A 4,887-nucleotide genomic window follows, 5' to 3' on the forward strand; every position below is an offset into this window, starting at 1 on the left:
TCACTGCAGAAGTGATTCATAGTGAGAGATGGCCAGAAAAAGGCTTGGCCGTGACAACAGTGGCTCACGGGGTGGCCACCGTGACCTTGCAGGGGGAAGGGAAGGAGCTCACGAAGCCCATTCCGTCTAGGCCGAAGCTAATTCTTTTACAGTGGAATTGTTTTAATAATGAAATTGCAGGCCTGGCGCAGTGGCTCACGCCTGTAATCCCAACACTTTGGGAGGCCAAAGCAGGCGGATCACTTAAAGTCAGGAGTTTGAGACTAGCCTGGCCAACATGGCGAAACCCCATCTCTACAAAAAAAAATACAAAAATTAGCCAGACATGGTGGCGGGTGCCTGTAATCCTAGCTACTCTGGAGGTTAAGTCAGGAGAATCACTTGAACGTGGGAGGCGGAGGTTGCAGTGAGTCGAGATCACCCTACTGCACTCCAGCCTGAGCGACAGATTAAGTCTCCTTCTGGGAGGCGCTGGGGGCAGGGGGGAGAAAAAAATAGTATATACGAGCTGCCATCAAAAACTAACAAAGTGAACGTGGTTCACTCCCCTGGTCTATGGGGCTCCCTCCCTCCCCCTCCCACGCCTTCCCAGTTAGTCACCTGGACTCCTGTATTTTCGAGGACAGCCTCCCGCTCTCCTGCACCATGCCTCACTCCCCTCCCCTGCTCGGAGCTTTCTCTTTCATAGCTCTTATTACCTCCTGGTGGATAAAACAAGTGACTGACACATTATGCTGGTTATTTATTCATTGCACTCCTCCCTGCAGCAGACGGGAGGGCGCACGGGAGCAGGGGTCCTTGTCTCCTAGTGCCTCGAGGTGGCCCCAGACCCTAGAACAGTGGCTTTGATTGGCATTCGAGAAACAGCTGTTGAAGAGCTGCATGAAGAAATGGACAACAGGAGAAATCTTTTCTTCTTCAGTGAGAAATTAGGCCCTGAGGAAAATGCATGCTAGCCTAACAAAGGTACTTTCTTTTCTTGGGTGACCTAGTCAGTACATTTCTGCAGCCCCTCTGGGAGGGGAGCCTGGGCCAGAATGGGGGCGGCCATGTTCCTCTTCGCTCCATCCCAGGACCCAGCCCCTCCTCCAGGGCTGCCACTCCTGCGCCGGGGTCTCCACTCCTGGGCCAGGGTCTCCAGGAGGGGCCTGACTGCAGGACCCAGGGAGGGGCCAAGGCCTGGTGTCCTCTGTGGTCAGCTTAAGTTTATTGAAAACAGGACGGGGGCACCAGGCCCAGGGTGGTGCTCATAGTGACGGTGATTTTCCCTGCTCTAATTTCGCGGATCAAAATGGGGGCTCTTGGAAATGGGATGTAAATTGCACAATCATTTGGAGAAAAGGTGGGCAGTGTTTGGTGAGGTTTAAGCCATACAGATTTTACAGCTCAGCAAATTCTTCTGTTTCCAGGCCTGGTCTCTTAATCCCAGAAACATGTTCATACTTGGGCAGAAGAAAACACAGGCAAAGATATTCTTTTTAGCATTGTTTGTAACAGCTGGAAACAGGGAAAGAAGGAAGGAAGGAAAGGAGGGAAAGAAAAGCGAAATAAATATTCATTAACCAGGGAAAGGGAAAATGAACTTAAAATACAATGCAGTCATCCCTTAGTACCCCTGGGGGACTGGTTTCAGGACCCCCCAGGGATGTCAAAATCCACAAATGCTCAAGTCCCTGGTATAAAATGGCATAGTGTGCAGAAACCATGTGCATCCTCTCATACACTTTAACCATCTCCTAGGTTAGTTATAACACCTGATGCAATACCTACACCTCATTTCATTCTGCAGATTCTACATGGTACTTGACTTGTGGCACACCCAAGTTTTGATCTTTAAGATGTTGTAAATAAGATTTTAGAATACTTTTTTTTTTGAGACGGAGTCTTGCTCTGTTGCCCAGGCTGGAGTGCAGTGGCATGATCTCAGCTCACTGCAACCTCCACCTCCCAGGTTTAAGTGATTCTCCTGCCTCAGCCTCCTGAGTAGCTGGGATTACAGGCATGTGCCACCACGCCTAGCTAATTTTTGTGTTTTTAGTAGAGACAGGGCTTCACCATGTTGGCCAGGCTGGTCTCGAACTCCTGACCTCAGGTGATGCGCCCGCCTCAGCCTCCCAAAGTGCTGGGATTACAAGTGTGAGCCACTGTGCCCAGCTGGATTTTAAAACAGTTTTGATCTGACGTTACTGGAATCCATGGATGTAGAACCCATGAATATAGAGAACTAATTGCATACATGTATTATACTTTACATATATTATATATGTATGTATGTGAGTATCTTTCAGAAGATGAAAATGAATAAATAATGAGAAATATTGAAAACAAAGCGAAGTGAAAAAATCCGTTAAAATGGTTTGTAAAGTAGGATATCATTTATAATGTAGATTTCCAAACTATGTGAAACAATGTGATATACTGTTGGAACTGCATCCAGATGAACAAAATGATGACAGTGTAGACAGGAAGGAGACACTGACTTCAGCATGATGGGTCTGTCTAGGAAGGAGGAAGCAGGAAAAGGCGGCGGGGTAGGGCACAAAGGGGCCTTCGATGTCTCTGTAATGTTTTCTTTTGTTGAAGAAAATCTGAGGCAAATAAGGTAAAAAGGTTAGCATCCATTAATGAGGGGCAGCGTAGATTCACGGATGTTGTTCTAGCATTCTGTACGTGTTAGCACTTGCTTTCTTGGAAAGCCCAGCTCCTATCTCCTTGGGAGAGCTGTGAGATAACTACCAAGTGCCGGAGTTTGGCCTCCCACATTAGGGCTGGAGCGGCTGGAGCTGCCCCCGGGACTCTCCGTTTCTCGGGACAAGAGCTTTATCCCTGTGAGAGTCGGGGGAACCCAAGACCACACCATACATAACCTTATCCATAAAAACCTGTTGAAGACAATTCCAGTGTGGCGAGGGAGAGAATGCAGAGGCGAGCGCCAGTCCATCATCAGTGGGGGACCCTGTGCCAGCATTTTCACAGCTCTGGGTCTTAGTTTTCTTATCTGAAAGACGCAGTGGCTGGGCCACAGGACATCTGAAGACTCCGCACCTCAGACCCTCTCCGGCAGGCATCTATGGCCATGGGGGCGTCTGTGGCTGTGCAGGCATTGCTTGTTTCCTGCGCCCAGCCGACCTCCCTGCGGTCTGGCGAGAGCCACTCATTTTCAGTGCGGGGCCCCGCAGCCGCCCAGATTCCCCACAAGGGGGACGCGCAGTTGGGGAGTCAGTCTCCTCCTGACGCTGCCTACCTGCCCGCTTCCCCTGACCTGTGCCTTGGCAGGAGGGGGTTCTGTAGGTGGCCCTGGAGGGAGGGAGGAGTTTGGGAGGAAGTGGATCCGGGGCTCTCCTCCAGGATCCCTCCTGGGATCACCTGGGACAGGCCACGTCCCCCTCTCAGCCACAGCCCAGGTGGGCGTCCTCTCCACACACCATCTTCCCCAGGCCCCAGAGCAGACCCCTCACCCCCCTGCCCCAGCCTGGGGGGTTTACCAGCCGCAAGGAGACTTTTACACTGTCTTCACTCTCCTCGCATTGCCCAGATCTGCTGTGGCAAAGCCCGTTTCCTGCCAGGCCTCTGGTCAAAAAAGCAACTGCCACCCCAGGGACCCTTTACAAGGACACCCAGCATGAGGCCCTGGGGTTGGGGTCCTCAGGTATTGGAGGAGGCAGGTACTTTCCTGGCCAGGGAACTTGAGGCACAGACCCACAGCGTGGAGCGGGACCACATTCCTCAAATTAACCCAGAAGGAGAGGGGAATGAGTGGAGTGTGAGGCCAGGCTCCTCCAGGGAAAGTGGCTGAGGTGCTATGCTTCCATGGTGACAGTAGGGCGGTAACCTTGTCAGGTTAGCCAGCTTCTTCCAGAGCCACACACACCCAGAAAGGAAAGAGGAGATCCAGGACTGAGCATGGACGCAGGACGATCAGAAAGGCGTCCTTGGTGGCACACCCTCCAGACACCATCCACTCCCTCCAGACGCCGCTCACACCCTCCAGCCACCGCCAACTCCTTCTGGCCACCAATCACACCCTCCGGTTACTGCTCAGTCCCTCCAGTCAGGGATCACTCCCTCCAACGACCACTCACACCCTCCAGCCACTGCTCACACACTACAGCCACCACTCCAACCCTCCGTTCAGGTCTCACATCCTGTGGCCACTGCTCATTCCCTCCAGTCACCACCCACACCCTCTGGCCACTGCCCACACCCTCCAGCCACCGCTCAAACCCTCCATCCAGGTCCCATATCTGATCACTGCTCACTTCCTCTGGCCACAGCCCACACCCTTCAGCCACTACTCACTCCCTCCGGCCACCGCTAACACCCTTTGGCCACCACTCACTCCCTCCGGACACCACTCACACACTATGGCCACCACTCAGACCCTCCGGCCACTGCTAACTCCCTCTGTACAGGGCTCACTCCCTCCGGCCACCACTCACTCCCTCCGGCCACCGCTCACTCCCTCCGGCCACCGCTCACACCCTCCGGCCACCGCTCACACCCTCCGGCCACCGCTAACACCCTCCGGCCACCGCTCACACCCTCCGGCCACCGCTAACACCCTCCGGCCACCGCTCACACCCTCCGGCCACCGCTCACACACTATGGCCACCACTCAGACCCTCCGGCCACTGCTAACTCCCTCTGTACAGGGCTCACTCCCTCCGGCCACCACTCACTCCCTCTGGCCACCGCTCACTCCCTCCGGCCACCACTCACTCCCTCCGGCCACCACTCACTCCCTCTGGCCACCACTCACTCCCTCTGGCCACCGCTCACTCCCTCCGGCCACCGCTCACTCCCTCCGGCCACCGCTCACACCCTCCGGCCACCTCTCACTCCAGCCACCGCTCACACCCTCCGGCCACCTCTCACTCCAGCCACCGC

This window comes from Gorilla gorilla, chromosome 22 (assembly GCF_029281585.2).
Source record: "Gorilla gorilla gorilla isolate KB3781 chromosome 22, NHGRI_mGorGor1-v2.1_pri, whole genome shotgun sequence".
In the NCBI taxonomy this organism is placed as follows: Eukaryota; Metazoa; Chordata; class Mammalia; order Primates; family Hominidae; genus Gorilla; species Gorilla gorilla.